This window comes from Delphinapterus leucas, chromosome 6 (assembly GCF_059928025.1).
Source record: "Delphinapterus leucas isolate spDelLeu-1000000601 "Yukka" chromosome 6, BTC_Dleu_Yukka2, whole genome shotgun sequence".
In the NCBI taxonomy this organism is placed as follows: domain Eukaryota; kingdom Metazoa; phylum Chordata; class Mammalia; order Artiodactyla; family Monodontidae; genus Delphinapterus; species Delphinapterus leucas.
Window position 1 is genome coordinate 28,468,250 of NC_143134.1, and position 25,514 is coordinate 28,493,763.

The 25,514-nt window shown below is 42.9% G+C and overlaps 1 protein-coding gene across 4 annotated transcripts in view; it reads right to left on the reverse strand.

Moving 5' to 3' along the window:
• The window catches only part of SYK (spleen associated tyrosine kinase), a 96,409-nt gene extending 71,419 nt beyond the window's left edge, over positions 1 to 24,990 (reverse strand). The window contains exon 1 of one of the 4 annotated variants that reach the window (XM_022560709.3): positions 24,861 to 24,990. The gene's annotated coding sequence lies outside the window, so the exon portion shown is untranslated. Of the gene's footprint in view, positions 1 to 24,768 lie in introns of all 4 variants that reach the window. The other 3 variants (XM_022560711.3, XM_089912910.1, XM_022560710.2) reach the window with 3 other exon arrangements.
• Between the last annotated feature and the right edge of the window lie 524 nt (positions 24,991 to 25,514).

Consider the following 25,514-nt stretch of genomic DNA (forward strand, 5'->3'; position numbering starts at 1 on the left):
CATCCTCGGATGCTCTCAGACCATCCAGCTCCCCTCAAGGTACCATGTGCCTTTGTTTTGCAATACTGACCACTGTTCTGACTAAATTTTAATTTACCTTTACTTAGACGTGTCTGATTATATGATGAATTCCTGTCTACCTGAGGAGGGCCGAGATTATATCTATTCATCTCTCTCTCTTACTTTTTAAATAAACTTTTAATTTTAGAATGTATTTAGATTTACAGAAAAGTTGCAAAGATAGTACAGAGAGCTTTCATGTACCCAACGTCCAGCTTCCCCTATTATTAACATCTTACATGATTATGGTACATTTCTCACAACTAATGAACCAATAGTGACAAATTATTATTAATTAAAGCTCATACTTTATTACTTTCTTTGCATTTCCTTAGTTTTCACCTAATGTATTTTTTTTTCTGTTCCAGGACCCTAGCCAAGATACCATATTATATTTAGTTGTTATACCTCCTTAGGCACCTGTTGGCCATGACATATTCTCAGACTTTCCTTGTTTTTGATAACCTTGACAGTTTTGAGGGGTACTGGTCAAGTAGTTTGTAGAATGTGCTTCAATTGGCATTTGTCTGATGTTTTTCTCATGGTTAGACTGATGGTTATGTGTTTTGGGGAGGAAGAACACAGAGGTAAAGTTCCCTTCTCCTTAGATCTTACCAGGGTGCGTGCTATCAACATGACTTATCACCACTGATGTTAACCTTTGATCCTTGGCAAATGGGGTTTGTCAGGTTTCTCCACTCTAACGTTGCTCTCCCACCCCATCCCCTTTCCATACCACCCTCCTTGGAAGGAAGAAACTGCACAGCCCACACTTAAGGAGAGGCACTTATAGATCACCATAACAAATATTTATACAATAATGAAAAAGTTTGAAATATTGTGAGAATTACCAAAATGTGATGCGGAGACATGAAGTGAGCAAATGCTGTTGAAAAATGGCACTGGTAGAGTTTTTTGACACAGTGTTATGACAAACTTTCAATCTGTAAAAAACACAAAACCTGTGAAGCACAATAAAGGTAAGTGCAATAAAACGAGCTATGCCTGTATTTTTCCATTGTTGGACTGAATATCTTATAAGTATCAAGGAGATCAAGTTGATTGACAGGGCTGCTCAGGTCATCTACATCCGTACTGATTCTCTATCTACTTCATATATCAATTACTGACAGAGGGTGATGGAAATCTCCAGTTGTAATAGTGGATTTGTCTATTCTTTCGGTTTTATCAGTGTTTGTATTTTGATGCTCTTTTGTTATGTGCACACAAGTTTAAGATTGCTCTGTCTCCTTAGATAGCTGATCCCTTTATCATTACGTAACATACCTCCTTATCCCTGATAATCTTCCATTTTCTGAAGTCTGCTTTGTCTAAAATTCATATAGCTACTCCAGCATTCTTTTGATTAGTGTTAGCATGGACTATCTTCCTCCATCCCTTTACTTTTACTTTATATGGGTTTTAACATTTAAAGTGGGTTTCTTGTAGACAGTATTCAGTTGGGTCTTGGTTTTTGATCCACTCTGACAATCTCTGTACTTTAATTTGTGTGCTTAGACCATTTACATTTAAAGTGATTACTGACTTAATTGGATTAATATCTACAATGTTTGTATCTGTTTTTTTTTTAATTCACTGCATTTTTTCTCCTCTGTTTCTGTTTTCTCTGGTTTTAATCAAGCATTTTATATGATTCCATTTTATATCTTCCCAGCATAACTTTTAAAAATTTTTAGTGGTTGTCTTGTAGTTTACAATATATCAATACATTTTAAAATTTAAATTCCATTTTCAAATAATACTATACTGTTTCATATATACAGGTACCCCGTAACATAGTATTCCCAATTCCTCCATCCTGTCTTTAAGACAATACTGTCATTCATTTCATGTATCCATATGCTATAATCAAACAATACACAGTTACTTCTATTGCTTTAAACAGTTAACTTTTTGACCAATTAAGATTATGAAAAACAAAATATCTTATTTTACCTTTATTTTTCTCTTCTTTATAATGCTCTTCCTTTATTCAGAGAGATCCAAGTTTCAGACCTATATCACTTTCCTTCCACTAAAGAACTTCTTTTAGTATTTTTTGTAGGGCCAGTCAGCCAGTGGTGAATTTTCTGTTTTTGTTTGAGAAAGTCTTTATTTCTCCTTCACTTTTGAAGGGTAAATTTATCTGGATATAAGATTCTAGGTTGTTGCTTTTATTTTTTTCCTGTCAACACTTCATATCTTTTACTACTCCAATTCTTGTTTGCATTGTTTTTGATGAGAAGTCTGCTATAATTCTTATCCTTATTCCTCTGTAGGTAAGAGTTTTGTTTTTGTTTTTTTCATCTGGGCTCTCCTAAAAGTGTGTCTTTTGTATTTGAAATAATCAATCCCCCACCAACCTCATTTACATGTCAAGCCACTATTCCCCTGCCCCAATCATCCCAAGGTCAGGTACCAGGCAACTAGGGACAGCCCCTATGCACCATAGCCCACTGAAATCATTCAAACTAGCCAATCCCAAGCCTACTTACCCTACCTCACCTGTTCTTTCCCATAGAAACCACAACAAAGGCTCTTGTCCACATTTTCCCCTCTCCCTCTGCCTCCTGACCAAACCTGGTGATTCCCCATGTTGCCCAGCATGGTATGCTGTGCCTGCTATTTCTAGAGATATGTGAATATAAAAACTTCTATCTTCACGACAGTTATTTCTGTGTCTTTGTGTCTTACCATACCTCAGTAGAACATAACCCAGGTACCCTTAAAACAAGGTTTCTACAGGTAAAGCCCAAGAAAGTGGAGACGCTTCTGAGACTGTGACCTATTGGAGTTTCTCTCTCTCAAACTAGTCCACACTTGGCCTCACCAAAGTGACCATTTAAGAGTTCCTGCCTGGTTAGCGCTCCAGCAGCATCAGGCCAGGTAAGCAGGTTTTGGTGTTTCTAAATACACCTGTCTCTTCCAGACTTCTAGGTGACAATCTGCCCTAAGACTTCAGTTCTCTGATAGTCTAAGAAGAATCACTGAATCACAATTAGTCCAGCTTCTTTCTTATTCTAAGAATAAAAGTGAGAACACCTATTTTAAGTTCTTTATTTGTTGAAGCTGAAACTGGAAGATGGTGTCTCTTTTCTTTCACCCTTACCTGGTATTTATCCTATTAGAGATGGCCCACAAACATTTGTCAGATGAATGAATAAATGAATGAGTAATTAGATGTGATTACTCTATAACAGATGGTCCATAAGCATTTGTCACATGAAAGAATGAATGAATGATCCAGATGTGATTACTCCATAATCGATGGTCCATAACCACATCATACCTATGAATTTATGAATGAATGAAAGAATGATTCAGACGTGATTTTCTGGTCCATAAACATTTGTCAAATGAATAATGAATGAGTGAGTGAGTGAGATGTGATTGCAGTTTTATCCAGACAGGCGTCCCAACTGCTCATCTCAAATCTAAGGCAGCCCACAGGTGCTCCGGGGTCCTGAGTCCACTCCACACTATTTCACTCCAAATCACTAGAGAACCCAACATCCTCTGACACACAGTGTACACCCTTTCCATATTTTCTCCTCAGGAGCTCTGAGACAGTCGTAAACTACTTTTGCCTCAAATGATTAGGTCTCTGCTTTTTCATGCAGGTCTGGAATGTAGAAGGAAAAAAATATTTGTTTTTCACACTCCCCCAAATACAATATATTTAGAAAACCTTGATATGCCCCATTTAGATATTGACCAGTGTTATTGTCTACCTGGCTAATTAATAAACCATAATCTTGTCCCAAATTACAGAGAAGTTGTGGGCCTTATTGTCTTAATTCCCTTCTTTTTCCCTCTGCACAACCTTTAACAACATTTGAGGTCTACACCAAGAAAACTACAATAACTCTGCAAAATTAAGGGCCTTGTGTTTTGACAGCAATGTTCACTTTTCACTTTCACCTGAAGAGCAAGGTCAAGCAGCATTTTCTGTGCCTTATTTTAGGCAGAACCCTCTTGTAGAGTCACAGAAAGCCTTGCATACATGGAGTGGAGAGGTGGTCTGTGACAGGCTCATGAGTTCCAGCTTAAGACAGAGTCCCTGGGTCCAAACACTGGACCTGTTACTTTTAAGCCACGCAGCTGAGCCTCAGCTTCCCTCATTTGCAAGACGAGAATCTTGGTGAAACCCACCTCCAAAGAGCAGTGTGGGGATTCCATTGCCAACCTGCGTGAAGTGCTCACAGCATGTAGCCTGGCACCTGGTATATGCCCCGGGTTGGCCATGAGGATAAGTGTCCTAGTGGCAGGCAGGGTGACGACTAAGTGCACACCCTCACTATTGGAAATGACCTCCTTACGTAGATTTTCTTATCCAATCACTCCCAGGATGGTGTGTTCACACATTCCTCTTCACCTGTCTCTGTGGTTCTGCAGCTAGGGTGATGCCATAATTACAAATGTCACCTAATGCTAATTGTGTTAGGGGGGATATCATGCCTTTTTTCAGAAAGGAACATTAAAGTGTTTAGGGGTGAAATTTTATAATATCTGTAGTTTACTTGGAATGCACTTCAGAAAAAAAATATGGAAAAATATTACCACAACTAAGTCATGAGTATACACATGATCATTACACTCTTTTCTCCATGTGTCTGCATATGAGAAAATATTCATGATAAAAATGTAAGCTTTTTTTTCATGCAAAAATATTAAAAAATGAGCATAAAACTTACATTCCATAATATGGGCTTTAAAGACAAATTTGCAGCCTGTCCCCATCAGCCACCACTCTGACTACACGAGGGCCCATGATTATATTCAGGCACATCAACTGCAGCCCTGGGCAATGATGATCAGTAAAGACGCTCTGTATTTTATGGATCTTAGTGGAAAAAGTGGGGATGACCACACACCCTAGACACAAACACACTCCTAGCACATAAAGTGATACAGAGGATCAAGAATAAGGTGCAAGAAACTTTGAAAACATAGAACCTTAAACAAAAAACATTCTCTATTATGACATCATTGAAAGTATTTTGTTCCCAGAAACCTCCAACTGCTAAAATGACCAACATTTTACCCTCCAAGGAACATATGACCCTTTATCACAAGAATTACTTGGGTTCAACATCTCCTACCTAAAGAACAGGCTCTGCCCCACCAGAGGATGCCCTTCTCCCATTGGCTATGTGGTGCCCACCTATTTAGGCAACACCACTTTTGCTCATGCTAATTAGCATTTAATTTTATAAATTGCATCTGGACTGGAGGAACTATAAATATCTAATAAAAACCAAAGGTTTGGCCTGTTTCCAGTGGGACCTTTAGGCTGTCTTGAGTGTTGTTCAAAGAGATAGCTGGCTTCCTGGGCATGCTCTGGGTGTGGACCTGGCTCTTTACACCTGAGCTGTATGATGCAGTAAAGACCCCACTGGAGGGAAATGCCTGCTGTCGCCCTGCTGCACAGAGCAGTTTCTGCCTGACAACCTTCTGAGTCAGCCAGTGCCAATATGACCTGTGATGACCTAGGGGTCTGAATACTGGGAGCCACGAGGACTTTCTGGTGTGTGTGTATTACAGCATTTCATCACGAGCCTCCAACTGTGCAGCTGGGAGGGAACTTGCCATAAAATCAGTCCCTGGTTATGAGAAAGATATTTACTTAAAAATACTGCTATGAAAAACTATTCTTTCATAAGAAAACACTCGTGTGAGAATCAGACTCTTGTTTTGAGAACTCACTAAGGTTGTTACCAAATTTAAACAAAAATCATGTTGATGAAGTGTCAGGACTTTTAATCCTGATGATTGTGATCTGACTTCTGGACCTGTTCACCAATGTCCTTCTGGTACCAGAACAGTGTCAGGCACACAGTAGAAGCTCAAGAAGAACCTGCTAATTTAATTAACTAATACAAAATGCAAGGCAAAGAGATTTTCACTGGATTTTAAAATAGTTCTTTTCTTTCAAAGATATGTCTCATAAAAACAGTCACATCTAACTGGGTTTTAAAAATCATTTCCCTGATTTGTACTAAAAAAATAATAAAATACAGTCATTTCTCATTATTTGTGATAATTATGTTTTATAATGTTGCCACAAACACTGAATTAGCAAATATTGAACCCTTGCTCCTAAGGGAAATATACAGCTAGGTTCCAAAGAGCCTAAGGTCACATTTTTGTCAACCAATCAATACATAACCTTGTTTTATGTGTGCTTCTGTTTAAAGATACCTCATTTAATATATACTGTTGATTCATTAACACTGAACTCACAGCAAAAGCTCCATAATTCATGCCTAAATGAAGCTTATCTAACACATGTATTTTACCCATAAGGTACAACACAGCTTTCCTGTGCTTAGGACACCAGACAGCACTTCAGCACTGTGTCTTTTTTTTTTTTAATTAATTAATTAATTTTTTTTTGCGGTACGCGGGCCTCTCACTGTTGTGGTCTCTCCCGTTGCGGAGCACAGGCTCCGGACGCGCAGGCTCTGCGGCCATGGCTCACGGGCCCAGCCGCTCCGCGGCATGTGGGATCTTCCCGGACCGTGGCACGAACCCGTATCCCCTGCATTGGCAGGCGGACTCTCAACCACTGCGCCACCAGGGATGCCCCAGCGCTGTGCCATTTTAAACAGCAAAATCACCAACAAAAAGCACAAAAATTAAAATGTACCACTCAATTGACCCCCAAAATGACACTGTTTACAGGATGAGCTGAAGCTAGAAGGCAAAGCTTCACCTTATTCAGCCTCAGCTAGGAACACGCATGTAGGGTGACTCAAGTAGTTTGCTGCTCTGCACATGTCCACAAAGGACTACAGAAGCACCATGGGTACTGATTTGGGGGTTACAAATAAATTTTGGTGAGTAGGTGAATTTGCAAATATGGAACCTGCAGAATGCTAAATATAAGTCTTAGATTCATTATCCATTTTGAGTGACTTCTAGAATATTCACAAGGGGCCTCAATGGTCACAAACTAGATGAAAAAGTATGAGTTACTGTAAAAATCAACACAAGGGTAAAGAGATACTAACATTTGGAAATTTCACATCTCAATTCATCTCAGCTTCTGATAACCACCTTTCCCTTTATTTGCTTCACTCTCTAACAAGATGTTTCTTGGCACTCTCAAAAATGTAGGCTTTATTTACATTTACTAAAAATCAGTCCATTGCATAAGAAAAATCCGTCTGGCTTACTATCGTAGGTGTTGATATTTGCTGTAGATGAGCCGCACAGCTAACATGGCACAATCAATGCCTCGTACACAAGGCAATGCAGCAAAGTAAATAAAAGAATAAACAGGCTTTGTACCTAGAGGGGCCGGCTGCTCACCAGCTCTCCAGCCTTGAGCAAGTTACTCTCCATAAAAAGGGTTCTACTTTATTTGGGATGTTCTTTCTTTAGAAGAAATAAAGGCAAAAATGGTAAACTGGCAGTGTTTGTTAAGAGTGTTATTGCACTTTTCTGAATTTTTTAAATGGTTATTGTGAAGAATAAATGAGGTTACATCTGATTAAGTCCTGGTGCTGGGCCTGCTCTTTCTTTCAACTTGACTGTAAACAACTTGAGAGCAGAGAAGGATATTGGCTACAGCTGTAGCTTCAACACCTGCCACCATCCCTGGCTCGTGGAAGGTGGCCAGTGAATCAACGTAATGAACAGATCAAGAAACCAGCCAATAAAACGGCCCCAGTTGGCCAGGTAGATCAGAGAGGCTGGCAGAAGCAAAGAGTGCCACATGAACTTTTGTGGTCATTCTGAAGTTTTCTGTTTGTTTGTTCTTAACTGTTCCTGTAGAAACTTAGTTGTTTGACAAAAATGCCAAACACGCTAAAGTTGTCCTGTATGATGAATATCAAAATATCAGATAGCCTGGATGTTGACCGAGTAAAGATGTCACAACCCCCTTCTCTCTAAAATCACCCCCCAAAAAGAACAAGAAAGAGAAATGTCATGGAAGTAGTAGACCGCTCTCACCCGGAGCAACAACCCAAGAGGAACAACAAAATGCAGCGAAGGCTTGTTCTGGGAGCACGAAGACTTTTAGGGAAGATGGTCAAGGAAGCGGAGGTGCTGCTGCAGACCTCAAAGCCTGCAGATGTGTAGCCTCTATAGAGCAGGAGGAAGCCAGCCACCGCCCAGGGGTGGAGAGGAGATTCTGAATGGCTAGCAGCCTCCATGGGAAGAAGTAAATGTTTAAGCAATTCTTCCTTCCTTTTCTTTTTCTTTCTTTCTTTTCTTTCTTTCTTTCTTTCTTTCTTTCTTTTTCTTTCTTTCTTTCTTTCTTTCTTTCTTTCTTTCTTTCTTTCTTTCTCTTTCTTTCTTTCTTTTCTTTCATTTCCTTCCTTCCTTCCTTTCTCTCCCTTCCTTCCTTTCCTTTCTCTTTCTTTCTCTCCCCCCCACTCTGTCTCTCTCTCTCTCTCTCTCTCTCTCTCTCTCTCCACACACACACACACACACACACACACACACACACACACACACACAGCATTACTTAAAATGAGGAAGATATTCTGTTAGGCTAGAACACATGCTGGGCCGCTCCCTGACATGATTCATTTCCAAGATGAGGAACCTACCCTGGATCTGTACAATTACACTAAAAGAATAAAAGGAGAGAAGCAACAAGAGAAACAAATAGCACACAAAGAACATTGGTCAGAAAATCTTCCCAAGGGGGAGATGAAATCACAACCACACATATAGCCATGGAATCAAAGGACTTCACAGAAGAGTCACTGTTAAAAACAGTAGCTCTAAATGGAGACATGAAAGGCAGGGGATGAGACGGGAAGGCAAGAAAAGTCATGGGAAATAAGCTGGAGATCAGGGGAAAATGCAGGAAACAAATGATGGCTATTATTTCAAACAGCAAAAAGAGAGCAGACATTAACACTGTGAAGAAGGTGGTGGACAGGATGGAGTAGCCTGAGAAAAATGAAATGAAGGTGAACAAAGAGTGAAAGAATTCAACAGAAAAGGACTAGAAGGACAAAGGAGATCTAAAATATGCAAGATGGACGTTCCTGAAGTAGAGAATTTAAATAAAGGAGTGGAAGAGATGTTTAGAGTCATAAAGCAAATTTCCAGAAATAAAAGAGGACTTTTCTCCTGGATTCTCTTATCCAGGATCTTATAAAGGGGAGGAAAGTACTGGGCTTCAGACTTCTCCTGGGCCATGTTCCCAGCCAGCATAGAGAGAGCTGAGGTCCCCAGAGGAGGCAAGAGTGTCCAGCCCAGAGACAAAAGGTCCAGCTGGGCTAAGGGCTGTCTACAAGCAGCACAATTTCAGGACATGGACTAAGAGGACTGTGAAAAGTAAGAAGGCTTTAACGCTTCTGCCAAGAGTCCAAAGGCCAAGCAGGCCCATTACACCTCCAAGACGGCTTCAAAATCACTCCAGATGCTTCTTATCTGTGCAGACTCGGGGCCCACAGCAGCCTAGGGGTGTCTAAGTCTGAGGGCCTGGGCTGCTGCCCCAGGTGTTGGGTATGCACATAAAATCACAGAAGAGTGCTTTTAACAGCAAGTTCAATAGCAAAGCTCTAGGCCAGAGCAGTGATTCTCTACCCTGGCTGCAGGTGACAACCACCAGGGTACTTGAAGTACTGGTGAGAGGGTCCTAGCCCAAACTAACTCAGAACCTCCAGGGCTGGGGCCCCGACAGCACTAATTTTTTTTTTTTTTTTAAGTTCTCCGGGTGATTCTCATGAGCAGCCAGGACTGAGAATCACTGCTCTAGAATTACTACCTCTGTATGGAAGGTTCAAAACATCCAAACAGAGGTGACCACTGCAGTGAGCAGCAGCACGGGTTATGGAACGGAGGAAGATGGGCAGAGTAAAAACTTCAGTTTTACATAGAATTCTAAAGGAGAAACAGGAAAGGCATCATTCAGGAAACCACTTTCAGTTCAATAAAACCTCCTCACACACACTGATTTTGAGACGTACTTATTTTGCTAACACAGTAATTCAGGTAAAAGAATCTTGCCCGTGTTCGCCTCGCCCATCACGCATGCGTATTGGCCGGGGCGTGAAGTCAGCTTGGGAATAGCATACGTGTTGCTCCACTTCCTGATGTCGGGCTGAATCATGAAAGGAAGTTCTATAATTCGCAAACCCTTCCAACTGCTTCTCTTGTGGTGTTTTATCTCTCCTGAAACTGAGCAGCACAGGAATTCCAGAGACAGGCAAATGGCGCATCTCTCCCCTGCCACCCAGGATGAGAATGAGGCAGAGATGGAGCCTAGTGGACGGGGCAGGCGCCCAGGTGGAGTGGGTCGCCCTGCCTGTGGTGGGCCCCTCCACCTGTCCCCTCCCCATCGCAGGCTCCTCGGGTGCTGCCTCTCACAGGATGACCTGCCTCTCAGCCCACCTCACCCCTGCCACTGCCCTCGGAGTTCTCAAATGCACATTCCAGAAATGAGTCTTGTTTTCTTGTATTTGCAAAAACAGAACATGGTCATGTGGTAAGCACTGCATTTTCCTCATTTTGTCTTGACGAGGAGCACACTCTCTCTTCAAATCTTCCTTTTAAAGTGGACAGAACCTTGGATTCCAAATATTTTGAGAAAATGACATTGGATTTTTTTTTTTTTTTTTTACTGCACAGAAATTAGTCAGTACTAAAGTTTTTTCCATTACCTCTAAATCCTCTTGAACAAAAAACTAGTTTATTCTTTCAGAAACTATACTGAACCTAAGGGTGCTTAACCCCAGCCTAGTATTCTCCAAGGGTGGGTTCCAATTAGACCGCTCCAAGAAAACAACTGGGAACCATTTCCCTTCCTATGTTACTCATTAGTAACCTCTCACTTACCCAGACTGCCATGGTTTGTTTGCATGTGCGTGTGCACACACGTGTAGGTGTGTGCTGTGTATCTGTGTTGGTGGAAGCTGTTGTGGTGAGTAGGAGACTGTCGCTGTGTTGAGGATGAAAGGGCCAGGCCAGATCCTGTGGACAAGACTTGGGGTCTCATCTGAAGGATGTGGGCATTCTGATGCCACCACCACTTTCCAGGGTCAGAGCCTCTTAAGGAAATGGGAGACAACCGGGGTCCACACATGGAAAAGTGTAATGATGCATTGTCCACACGCAGTAGTACCAAGGGCTAGGAAACGTGGGAGGCGGTAGAAGCTTGTGTCTCCTGACTCCCCAGGAAGAATCGCGTGGGGCTCAGGTGTAACACAGATTGGTTAATCTGTCCCAAAAACCGTACTGCAATGATGGAGATGTTTGTTCTACTTTGCCCCACACAGAGCCACCAGCCACATGTGGCTAGTGGCCCCTGAAATGTGGCCATTGTGACTGAGAACTGATTTTTACATTTTATTTCAGTTTAAGTATTTGAAATGTAAATGGCCACATGTGGCTGGTGGCAATGTCCTGAACAGCACAGTTCTAGGTCCTTGCCAGGGAAGCTGGGGAGAGGCCGTCTGTCCTCACTTGGGCTAGGTGTCCGAGGTGGAGCAGCAGGCAGCACCTCCCTGGGACCAACGTGATGGGATTGCAGGTCGACAAAGGGAATATTATAAATTCACTCTGAGGAATAAGCTGTATGGTCCAGACACTTCTCCCTTCCAGATGTTTCTCCTACTTGGGCCAGGCTTGGGGCTCTAGGTTTTCTTTCTATTAACGAGAGACACATTTTACTCCAAATATCTAGCTTACTGTATCCAAATCCTATGTGACATATTGAAATGTAAGGAGGGGACTTTAAGAGCACCTACACATGCACAGTGGGCCCCATGCTGGGAGCACAGAGCTCACAAAAATGTCCACAGCATGGTCTCCAAACGGATGTTGTAAAAATATATGACAAGGGCCAAAATAACATTACACAGTATTTTAGCACTTCAGGTGAGAGTGCTGCCAGGACCCCCTGAGCAAGGTATCCTTGTCCAATCACTGGGGACAGGAGAGCACGCTCCCTAAGGGCTGCCTGTTAAAACCCAGGAGTGTTCCCAGGTGTACCGCCAGGGAATAGATACTCATTAGCTTCAGAGTCAAATGACACTTGGGCCAGAGCCACTCTTTCTGTGACCTTCCCATAAAGTCTTCTAATATCATTTTGTCCCCAGAAGACCCCCTTTTCAATCCCCAGGTAACCAGAGGCTACGTAGCTCCTTGACTTCCTGTACCCAAATACGACTGCTCTGCAGGGCACCTCTTTGCAAGCCATTCTGATGGGCACTCTGCACAGTGGGTCTCTGGGTGCCACAACCACCCAGGGGCAGGTCTTTCTGGCCTAGTTTTGAAGATGAGGTGGCCAGAGCTGAAGGAGTTTCAAGGAAGGATGAATTGAGACAGGCTGGGACCCAGGACCTGGGACCCGGGACCTGGGACCCTTTGCTGCAATGTTCACACCTGGACAAACGTCTCCTCCAGGAACAAAATACAAAGAAACTATAAGAGACTAAAAATAACCATATGCATGCGCAGTTGGGGCAAATTATGGACAAGAAGGTACAAAAAAGACCAAAAAAGCCCCAACTGCCACTTCTGAAGAGCCAGGAGCAAAAGCAGGGGGTCAGGAACAAAAGCAGGTTACTGCACATGCCCCCTGCACTCAGCACCACCAAAGGGGTGGGCAGCCCACCTAAGTCACCCCTCTGGCCTGACCCCCCGGACCTACCCCTACCCTCACCCCATATAAGGAAACAGCTCACCCCCCCACCTCAGGGAGCAAGCAAGGGAACCTGTTAACTTGTTCCCGCTCCCCCTTGCTGCAGCAGGGGCCCCAATAAAGCCTTGCCTGAATTTCTTGTCTGGCCTCTGATCAATTTCTTTTGCTTAAGGAGGCCAAGAATCCTGGTCAGTAACAGAATCAGAGGTGTGTGCCTGGTCTGCTTCCGCCACCCACACTGCCCCCAGAGGGGCTTTCAGAACTGGACGTTTATGGGTTACAGTCGTGGTCCTAGAAGTTTTAGTACAAAATATAGATGTGGGTGCACTTGGTGAGCCCCAGGGTCTCCCCATGTGAGTGCTGCATGGTGCTCCCATGTGTGTGCTTGGACGGACAGGGTCAGTACCAGGAGGCCCAGCCACAGACTGTCCCCAAATGGCCCATAGTGGGAGCAGCCCCTCTGTCACCATCTGCTGCAGGCTTCGAGGCCCAGAAGCCACAGACACCAAGAAACCCAGGCCCTGGCTCTCCACCCACAGCGAGACTGTTCATTTACATCCTTCTCTTGAGAAAAACCATCTCACATGAAACAGGCAGATGACAGAAAATAAGTACAGTGGACTTGGAGTCACACTAAGAACTAATCTGAGAGATGGAAATCATTCAGTTTATCTTGGGCAGAATATGTTACTGGTGGCTTTTCTATCAGACCAGTGCGCACATTCTTTCTCTGAGAATTGTTTCAACGTGCGCTCACCTCCCACGAGTCTCACAGCAGTGTGCTGAGAACACGCTGACATCCTCCCTCAAATGCCTGCCTCTGTAACTGCCACAGGCCTCCAGACTTTATGAATCCACGTTCCCAAGAAATGGAGCGTTTACGGCATAGAAACATGTGAGCTCTCTCTCTCAATCACTCTCCTTCTCTCAATCTTTCACTCTCTCTCTCTCTCTCGCTCTATCACACACACACACACACACACACACACACACACACAAAGTGGGGATGCACCAGCTAATATGCCCAAAGTCTCTACAGTCAAAGGCACACACAGCTGCCACTATACCCAGTGTACCAATACATTCAAATTTGGTGGAAATTGTATTAGACTTGAAAGATGTGCCTGTGTGCTATACAATCCCATTAACTCATTCTAAACCAGTGGTTCTCAACCTTGGTTGCTGTACTTGGTGGGGAGGCCTTAATCATGAATTTCCAAAGGCAGGTCACACATTAGACCACATCAGAAACTTTGGAGGCAGGCTGGGCATCAGTGGGCCAGACAAGCTCGGGTGACGGCTGTGCACAGGCACACTTGAGAGCCTCGACTGTATAACTCTGGGCAAACGACCCAACCTCTCCAAGCCTAATGCCTTGTTTGGAGACAGAATGGTCCCAACAGCCATGATTAATGCTTTGTTGCTGAATTAGTTCTTTTCCTGGTCTCATCCTACTTAGCCCCCAGATCCCCAAGCAAACTTCATTTTATCATGATCATTTCAAACATCTGTATGCAGAGTAAAAATGTACATTGCACTTTTTTCTCAAAACCAATTCCCTTACTGCCTTCCCCAGACAACTGCTACTCACAGTTTGGTACCTTTGCTTTTGGATCTCTCTGCATATTTACACACACACATCGGTATAGGCAGACTTGCATCTACATGTAGTAAATAACATTCCAATAGAGCCTACATTGCTATGTGCATGTACGTGTTTTTAAAAATATAGCTATATATTACATTTCGCTGTTTCACTGAATATAACTTGGACATCTTTATTTTTTGGTCTACAAGATTACACATGTTTAAAAAGCCCACATATGATTCCAATGCATGGATATACCATAGTTTATTTAACCAGGCATGATACATATTTCCCTTCCTTTTCTCTTTCTTTCTTTCTTTATTTTCTTTCTCTCTCTCTCTCTCTGTCTCTCCCCCCCTTCCTTCCTTCTTTCCTTCCTTCCTTCCTTCTTTCTTTGCTATTACAAAATAAAATGTTGCAATGAATTACTGTATGCACATATATTTCCCCACCTTTGTTAATTTATGTGTGTAATAAAGTTCCTAAAAGTGAAATTGTTGAATCAAAACACATGTGCGCTTTACATTTCAGAAGACGTTACCCAACCGCCCTGCTGGTGCTGACCTGTGGGAGTGTCTCTTTTCCCCACACCTCACCACACAGCAAACCCTTAAATCAATGCAAGATTACACAGAGGCAAAGCACATTTGTGTGCTTTCGGTTCATTTACATTTTGAGTTGCCTGTTTGCGTCCTTGACTGATCTTTGTATTGGAGTGTGTTTATTTTTCTCATTGATTTGAAAGAACTCACTGCATATGAAGGCTACTGGTCCTTTACCACAGACCTTGAAAATAAATATATTTTATAGGTTTTTTCCCTCACTTATTTATATATATTTTTTTCATTTGTATAGGGATTTGCTTACAATTTTAGAAAACCATACTTATCAACTGTTTTCTATTATGGCTCCGTATTTCCTACCATATTTATAAAGGCCTTCACTCCACAATTATTTTAAAACTCACCTGTTTTCTTCTAGCACTTTTATGATTGCACTGTTATATTTTTATTCTTTGTTAAATTCGGAACTTATTTTGGTATACAGAGCAAAGCTTTATTTTTCCCAAATTATCAGCTGGTTTTCCCAAGACCATTGATTGATAACCCATGCTCCGTTTCCTGACTGATGGGAAAGGCCACCCTTGCTTTGTTTGCACTAATTTCCACGTGAAATTTGTGTCCGTTGCCCCACTTTCCATTGCAGTTTTGCCTTAAGATCTTATAGAATTTGTCTCTCCTCATCATTCTTATGTTTCATTTTTTTCTCTGGGTCTCATAAGTTTCTTTTCTTAAAAATAATGCTAATCTAAGGTGGAAGGACAATTGTTTCTTGAGCATTTTAATTTGCTTAGTTTTGTGTGTGGTGTCCATGTACATCATGTTCCATAACCATCTGTGCACAAAGCTCACTTCAGCTGGCTTAGAAATCTCTCCATCATGATACCGGAGAGCTCCCTGTGCTCTCAATGGCAGCACAGCAAGGCCACTTGGGAGGAGAGACCAGGCTCCACTTAACCACCTGCTGTGGGAGGAACTGTTTCCCCTCCCAAATTCATATGTTGAATTCCAGACCCCCAGTACCTCAGAATGGGACTTTTCTTGGAAATAGGGTCTTTACAGGGGTAAGTTAAAATGAGGTCATTAGGGTAGGCCCTAATCCCCTATGATTGATATCGTTATAAAAAGGGTAAATTAGGACACAGACACATGCAATAGAGGGAAGAAGATGTGAAGATACAGAAAGATGATGTCCACAAGCCAAAGACAGAGGCCTCAGGAGAAACCAACCCTGCCCACCTTGATCTCAGACTTCCAGCCTCCAGGACTGTGACATGATAAATGTCTGTGGTACTTTGCTCCAGTGACCCTAGCAAACTAATACGCCATTCCTCTATTAATGGATACTGACAGTTGCCAGAGTTTTCTTAGAAGGGATAATCTAGAAAGAATATCGTGCACACATCTTTGCAGATATTGGCTCCTTCGGGGAAACCATACATGACTTTTCCAGCTTCATTCTAGAAGGCATCTTTTCTTTGCAGTTGTCAAGCTGCCTTTCTTTCACTGAACCACTGAAATCCCACCTGCATCACAAGTGTTTCCACCATGAAATAGAACTACTTTTGAAATGTTCCTTTATCTCCTCCATTCCAACCTTCAGGACCCCATGTATGCACCCTCCCCAACTCTAGGGACAGTAATGTGCGCAGAGAGTAGCAATTCTGTCCTGTGTGGGGACAGCCACAGAGATGCAGGCCTGATGTGCAGACAAAGGCTTGGTGCGTCCTTTTAAACCAGCTTCTCACATTACTTTAGTGCCCTTTGGGTGGTAAATTTGAAAGTCAGCTCAATCTGTGTTGGAAGGAGATGTATGCAAAAGCATCAGATATTCTCATATTAACCTCTCATTGATTCAGGATTTTTTTGTCCAATTCCTACTGAATTTGCTTAATTTCTCAACACAAAGCTATAAAGATAATAATAAAGTTTTCTAAAACTCCTGGTAAAAGAGTGAAATCAACACGTAAAACTGGGCTTATGCCCTCCGGCTGCCTTCTCAGGCTCCTGTCTCCACTGATAGGACTTGAAATCTTCTCACCACCAGGCATGATGGCAGGTCCCTTTTTGCTCCTCATTGGAGTAGTGGATAGGAATTCTGGTTCTGGATTAGAAACACCTGGGTTTTCGGCTTCGAATCACAGCACCATCACTTAGCGGCTGGATAAGTGAAAGTCACTTTACCTTTCTGGGCCTCACTGCTTACCAGCAGGTTGAATTAGACATTCTCCAAGATCCTTTCTCCCTCTAATATCTCTGGCGTCCTTAAACATGTTTCTAAGAAACTTATGATTTGGGACTAGCAATTTCCTAATAATCAGTACAGACTTGACCACTGCAGCCCTCTCCTTGGACACACTTCCTGCCTAAGCTACAGGATGGCTGGCCCAGCTCCCAGGACAACAGTGAAGACCAAAGAAGCCCCAAGCCTGCCATTCATGCCTGCTCTAGGGAGCTCCTCTCCCTCCTCCCTGTCACTTCCTTCACAGCTATGACCATCAGCTGATTGGTGTTGCTAAAAAAAAAGAAAGAAAAAAAGGAAGTGGTGGACTTCCCCTTCAAGTAAATACATCAGCTATAAATGCAGAGAAAGAAAAGAAACAGCATTGAAAACAATAACATAGAATATAAATCCATAACCACGCTGGAGAGCAAAGGAGGCATATTACCGGTGGGCTGGAAACTACTGCTATCGTTGAAGGAAGCAAAGCAAGATGGGCTCAAACTGAAGAGGAAAACCACAGCCTAAGTACAGGCAGCTGGGGATGGCTGTGAAGAGCCAAGGGTGTGGTGCCTTGGAAATGACAAAGCCTGGGTGGGATGGGGTGAGGGAGAAGCAGAGCGGGGAGCAGGCAGGCAGCCAAGCTCTCTCCAACTCCTCAGCTGCCAGCACCCTTAAGAGCAACAGGAGTCCCTCTGCAGGAAAGACGTGCGTTTGGAGAGGCAGGGTATGGCCACATCCATGAAGAACAGAGAGCACCTGCACCACCCCCCATTGGTTACTGGCTCGTCCTGCCCTGCTCACATCTCACCTTCCTCACATCTCATGGGGGACAGGTTACAAGAGGGCCATGCAACACACACAGCATTAAAAGACTAACTCCTAGGGCACCTCAAAAACAAGACCAGCATACATCCTAGAAGTACCAAGCACATCAGGAAAGCTAACCGCACAAAGGAAGGCACCCAATGGGCAAACAGATGAGTAGGTGCCAAAGAAGACAGAGGTCATGGAGCAAGAAGAGAACATCTATGCTGGAACCAGTAATAAAAACAAATATTAGGCAAGGGCCTAATGTATCACTTAAAAAATAAATAATTAACTACCTTCTGTGCTTGCTAAAATATAAATGACTCAATAGATGGCCTGAATAACAGGGTGGACAGGGCTGAAGATCCTTCTTGAGAAAGTGATTAACCTGTCAGTTCCATGAAATGCAATGAAAAGGGTAAAACAGAGGGAAAGAATGAAAAAAAAAGTGCATTCCCTGCAGCTTTGTGTACAGTATCAAAAATTAGAAAAAAGTCCTAAATGTCTATCAATAAACAATCATTTTTCACCCTGGAATAAAGCACGATGATCACTGATAGGAAGGGCTCCCCCAATCCTGTTGATTCAAAAAAGAAAGTTGCAGGATGATATTGGTATTAAGAAGGCACACACACACACACACACACACACACACACACACACACACACATACCACCACCACCACCACTACATTGTCTAAAAATACACACATATATACACATGCATGAATGCACAGGATGAAAGATTAGAAGAATATGCACCAAGTTGCCCTCCCTCAGTGGGGATGGGCTGGGGCTGAGGGTGGTGGTTAAGGAGGGCTTCAATGTCGCCTGTTATATCTGAATTCTTCACCAATGGATATGTACTTAGACATCAGTTATGCAATTTAACACTTTTCAAAAAGAAAATGATAGGAAGTTCTCCCATCTTGGAGGCCAGAGAAACTAACTTCAGAGACAGTACTTACTCATCTGTGACCTATTTGGGACTGCTCTTATTAGCCTCCAGCCAAGACTACAGGGGCAGACTCCCAGAGCCACCCACCTGGGAGAGACTGTGACAGTTGTGCCAGTTCTAACCACAGGCCAGGTATGGGCACTGCATGCATGATCTCCACCGTACATCACAGTGAAATCCTCTGTAATCCTTCCATCTACAAAAACTAAAAACAGTAGCTTGAAAACACAGTGAGATTTGAACCCAGTGGGACCTCAGCCCCCCTACTCTCAACCACTGTTGATAAAAATATTCAGTGACTGTGAGTTTGAAGCATTAGGGCAATCAACTGATTCATATACTCTTAGCATTTTGGAACTTCCCTGGTGATGCAGTGGTTAAGAATCTGCCTGCTAATGCAGGGGACACGGGTTTGAGCCCTGGTCCGGGAAGATCCCACATGCCGGGGAGCAACTAAGCCCATGCGCCACAACTACTGAGCCTGTGCTCTAGAGCCCGTGAGCCACAACTACTGAGCCCAAGCGCCACAACTACTGAAGCTCATGCGCTCTAGGGCCCATGCTCCGCAACAAGAGAAGCCACCGCAATGAGAAGCCCGCACACTGCAATGAAGAGTAGCCCCCGCTCGCTGCAACTAGAGAGAGCCCGCACGCAGCAACGAAGACCCAACACAGCCAAAAAATTAATTAATTAATTAATTAAAAAATACCCTTAGCATTTAAGAGGCATTCTGCCTCCACCTAAGCAAAGCCCGAGGATCTTGTAAAGGGGCAGCAGGTTACCCAGTGTTTCCCAAAGTGGACTTGGTCTTCCCAAAGTGGAAGTCCTGGTCCCCAAGGTGCTCCAAGAACCAATGAATGCATGCTATGACCACAGGGGTGTAAGAGTTCAGTGACGTATGTCCTGACCATGCACAACACCTGCACAACGGCTCTGAACAAGCCCACGACAATTACCCTGCTTACTCAACTTTATTCTGTCTCTCATTTCACTCACTTCAACAAGGAAAGCTTCCTCGGGAATACCATTTAAAATTGCACAGCACCCACTTCAGAAGTCCAGGGAATCGAGGCTGGCCATCTGATTAAAGCCCTGTGGATTCCCTAGTCCCAGGAAAATACATATTCCCATCAATCAGATAATAAACCATCAGGGTCAGAGCAAATACAGAGGTGACACTGAGACTGATTTAAAACGTAGCTGCTAACCGCTAAATTGGAGCTAAAAGTAATCTTTCACGAAGCATGACTCAGGATATGTCCTGACGGGAGAAATTATAAAAGTTCCAAAAGCTACAAAAAGTAATAAGTTATATAAATAAGCAAATATCCATAGAAATCAAAAGTTTGGGGAAAATGTTTTCAACAATTATGACAATGGATTTACAATGGATTTGAAAGCTACATGAATGTTGATAAGAGTTATGTTAAGACTCCAAAAAGTATACAGGGCAGCAACTTGCAGAAAATATATTTAGCTAACCAACTCCCCAAAATATGCTTCAGTTATTAATAGGTGTGTAGCAAGACTGAAAAGAAACCGTCAGACTGGCATAAGGAGGCAGAGGGTTCCAGAAGAAGAGAGAAATGGAACTGATAGGTTGCTTGGTATATTTGACTCAGTGGGAAACTGAGTCAAGTGGGGGGGTGTTTAGCTTTGTGTCAGAGAGTTGGCGAGAGAATTGTAACAGGTACAGGACCAACTGAGAAAACACAAAAATGAAACAAGAGTTTACACCAGGAAAAACAACATGGAGCAAATGAAAGAAAATGGAACTATATTATATACTGTGCTCTAGCAGTAAATATAACCACAGCAAGGTAAACAAACACCAAACAGCATCTTAACCTTAAATTGTAGAAAGATTATCCTGGGTAATAAGAGTCTAGGGCTGCCATGCACTTATTTCTCAGAGTAGGAAGTCAGGAGACATTGTCTGAAACTGATACATTAAAAAAAAAAAAGCACAAGTGAACATAACATCAGGAAATAAGAAGGAAAATTCTAGAAGAAAGAGCTAAAAAGATTAAAAGATTGCTTTTGGGGAGCAGTATTAGAGCATTGGAAGGTATTCTTATAAATTGAAATTAAATAAAAAGAAAGATTAACTCTGGTCCCACCAAAAGATTTCCATGACAACTGAACAGAAACGGATAGATTTAATAACTTGTTGGGCTGACCAACACAGCATGAAGATTTAGCAATTAAGACAAAGAGATGGAGTGGGAATGTAGGAGGTTAACTGTTGGACATTCAAATGCTCTTTGTAGCCATTCTGAGTATAACTAAACAAACCAATATTTAAATTGTGACTTTTCCTAACACTTGGCCCTTGGCCCTCTTCCTTCCTTCCACACTCCCCCCATTGACTGTATCCAGGCCTGAGCCTCACTGACCCTGACATCAGCCCTACACTCTCCTGTCAATCCTGCTGCCTGCCCAGACTCTCTTCAGATCAAAGATGTGACACTCAGCATGCCAATCTGCAAGCCCAGTGTCCTCCCACATCTGTGCTCCCCTCCAGGGCTCCAGCACAGCACTGAGGGGTACTGCCTTCTCCAGTTTCAGGAGCCAGGACTCCAGGGCCAGAGACAGGTACCCCCAGGACAGAGGATGCTGCTTACCAGATACTGTCCATCATAAAAGCTTTCAGTATATCCCCCTTAGTAATTGAGGTGTTAACAATATTCTAAATCATCCTCACCTTCCTCTTCCCATCATCAGCCTCTGGCAGCCACCAAAACAAATACACAGTTTCCCAGAAATAAATGAATCAAGAAAGAGTCACTTTTGAGTTGTTAAACCTACTATAATAGAAACTAAATATTCTTTCTTCTACTGGTATTTTTGGCAGTGGCTAAATTTGACTATACTTAAGATTCCAATGCAACCACCTTTCAGGATTCATAGGGCAAAACTTACATAACTCTTATTAAAGTAAAAATAAAATAAAAATTCAAACCGACGCAGGCTAACATTTTGCCAGACAAAATTATAAGCTAGTAGAAAACTTTCCTGCTAATATAAAGTCAAAATGAATGAATAAACTTTTCCTTTAAAATCCAATCAGCCTAGTTTTTTTTTAATCTTCCTACAATTCCTCAGTTTTAAAAAACTCTTTTTCTGAGTGGAAAAAAAAGAAAACCCAACTTGTTCAATTCCAAGGTAGAAGAGTAAGATGGTAAGATATAATTAAGTCAGACAATTTAATTCCAATCTCTCTTTAAGACTCTGCCTTTTGATTTCAACTGCTGTAAAAGAAAAGCAATGTTCAGTGTGCAGACATTTTTAAAAAATTTCTTACCCAAAGGCCTAAGTTCCTAATTTTCTCTCTACTCATTTGCAGGTAAATCAATCCAGAAGTGGAAGAAAGTGTTGGGGGGCAGGGTGGTGGTGAGTTAGGGAATCGTTGGAAAAAAAATTTATTTGGTGAAAAGCTGAGAAAGCAAAAATTAGCTCAGATTGTACAAAGTACCCAGCCATTCCTTAGGTACAGATAACAGACAGAGATAGAATGAGCTGCAAAGTGAACAGGAAACAGTATTTCTTCCAAGGCCATGCTGTAGCTGTGAAGGGTGGTAATAGCCCTTCTTTAAGTAACTACTGCCTTCTTTCTCTAGAATCAGACTGTCAGAAACTTTGCTGTTGGAAAGTCTCTCAGTAAGGATGAAACATCGTATTCTCACTTGGAGGATCTGTATTTTGATTGTTATCACTGAAAATTCAGGAAAGTCTTGCTATTTCAGGCTTCCTGGAAAGGGGGGAACTACCCATCTAATTACTGTAAAGTGTGAGTTGTTGGGCAGTAGAAATGTAATTTGCTTTCAAAAGCAATCAGTAGCTTGACAGAATCTAATACAGAATCAGTCCCATAGCCCTAACTCCAAAAACTGCTGAAAAACAAGGTTTTTTGGTGAGTTTTATAGGGAACCTCATTTAGTGACATTGACACACGGCTATTTGTAGCCTCTCTTATTCCACTTAGTGAGACTTTTCACACTGTTTGTGCAGAAATATTAACATGTGGGATTATAGGATGCTGCCCAGGCTGTGTTGGAGTGGTGTGTAACATATGGCATCAGTATGTATGCAAACCTTTCTAAATTCTGAGAAATGCCTTTCTCAAGGCTGAAATTCAGATTCTAAATTTGAATTCTAAATTCTCAAAAATCCTGAATTCCAAAACATATCTTGGCACAAGGGTTTTGGATAATGATTATGGATATGCTATGTGCTAAGTGATGTCCTACTAAGAAGTCTTTGGTTTAATAGAGAAATCAGACCTGCACTTAGAATACTAAATATGAACCTAAAGAAGGCTAAGGTAACTTATTTCTGAAATGCAAATCTAGGGATAAAATTATCTTTCTGACAATTTCATCCCTCAGGAAAGATAAAGAGCTAAAATATACACCTCACTTTTATCCTTGGCTTAAAACATTAAAAACATTCTCGTTATTAAGATGATTTACAAAATCCTACATATTGAAGCACTCCAAATACAAAGAATATAAATGTTTCTATTTTAGCGCAAAATTTCCCTAAACAGATCAAAAGTTCAATGCAGACAGAACAAAATAATTTGATAAAATATTTTTAGTAGACAAGATTTCTCACTTAAAATACCTAATACTTTACAAGTATTTAAATCTTTTACCTCAAAGACAAACATATCCAGGCACTGTTTCGCCTTTTTTTTTTTTTTTTGCAGGGAGAGGGAGATGTGATATGCACATCAGTGAATTAAATTGCATTTAAGTAAAATGCCACCTGTGTAACAGCAATGAATTTGTTCTTACTAAAACAAAGAAAACAAATACTAGAATCAATTCCATTTCTTTCAGGAATTCTCCATTATCCCATGATTTTTCTTTTTTAACGTGAAGATTCAGATGTGACAATTTGAATCTCCAAGTCTTTAAATTACATCTCCAAGTCTTAATTACACACTGAAATGCCTCCAGGGTTTAAGAAAATGAACAACTCCAGTCAACAGTTTTACTTGGGTTAAACGGGAATCTTTGGCAAGTCAAGCAAACTCATTAAAATAACCTGCAATCCTGTTTCCAAAGGCCACCTGGCAGGATGGCATGGGCCTTTTGATCACCAGCCGGGAACGTCTTGGGTTAATGAGTGGGAACACTCTGCACCGTGAATGAGATTCTCTTTCCCAAGCAACTGCACCTCAAACAGCCAAAAGACTGAAACTCTAACTTCTCCAGTGATTGTCTTGCTAGTTCTTGATATTCAAACAAACCAAAAAAAAAAATTCGCTTTTGTATCGTTATTTAGGTGGGTTTAAGGTTTTGAAGCCATACGGCCAAAAATATCTTTAACTCAAATTCACATTTTACTACACAAAACTTCACTGCTCTTCAAGTCATTCACTGGCTGATGAAGTTATTTTACCATGAAAATGTGGAAAAAAGGGCAATGATGCTACATTGTCGTAGTGGTTCAGAAACTTTCATGTTTTTATGCAACTGCTCTTTCTTTCTGTAGTAAAAGTATGAATAAAACCTTTGCAGGCATATAAACATCCCTACATTGAGTCACTTCGACAAATACAGTGGAATTTTCCAGTGCATTCTGTGAATGGCCAAACGAAAATGTGTCCTTTCCGAGACCCCGACACGGAGTTTCTTGTGCCTGCGGACTCCAGCTAAGTCTCCCAGGACCCAGCCGCTTCCGCACTTCCCTGCGCTCGCGGCAGCACCTGAAGTTTTGGCTTCTCGGCACAGGCCCCCACCCACAGGCCCGGCTCCCCGTACAAAAGCTGGACCCCAAGAGGCACTAACTAGTTTTAGGAGAAAAGGTGGCACAACTGACTAGTTTTCAATCGAAAAATTTTATCGAATGTTCCCTCCGATTATCAAAGCACGAGGGCCCTAGGCGTACCCGTCTGGGTTTGCATAGGCGCACAGACCTTGCGCGGGCCAAGGAGGAAGGGCCGCATCCTCACCTCTCTCGGCGCCTTCTCCCCTTCCACGCCGCCTTCCCAAGCCTAAAGGTGCGTCCACTGCCCAAGCGGAGAGAGCGAGCGGCCACACCTACCTGTATCAGGTGAGGCTAGGGCGGGGCGCGGGTCTCCGGGAACCGGACTGGCGCGAACTAGGGGGCAGCTCTGGGCGCCGCGCCGAGCAGCCCCCTCCTCCTCGCTGCTCCTGCCGCCGGAGTCGCCTCAGTCGCCCAGTGCATGGCGCTTCCTCATTTTGGGCAACTTCCTTAACGCTCCCAGGCAGGCCCCGCACTTCCTCCCGGCCGCCGCGCTCCACCGACCCGGGACCGCCCCGCAGCCCTTGCGCCGCGAGCGCCCAGTGTGCCATGTGCGCCCCCAGCGCCCAGGGCAGGGCAGCGGCGGCCGAAGCGCGCCGGAACCCAGCCTGCGGGGTTGGCCTACAAGGCGGGAGGCCGGAGGGGAGAAGAGAGAGGAGCCGGGTGGGCGATCCTTGCCAATTCCCGGGCGCAGAAGGCCTGGACAAGGGGGCCTCATACCAAAAAAGGGCGCGCGGCCAACAACAGGAGCCTCTTGCCACCTGGCCTGCCTGCTGCCTGATCCTTACAAGGACGGACAGGCACTCAGGGGCACGCTCATTTGCTGTGCAATTGCTTGGGAAGAGAATCTTGTTCACTGTGCGGGTATTCCCAGTTACCAACCCAAGACGCTTCTGCTGACTGGTGATCAGAAGGCCCCTGTCATCCTGCCAG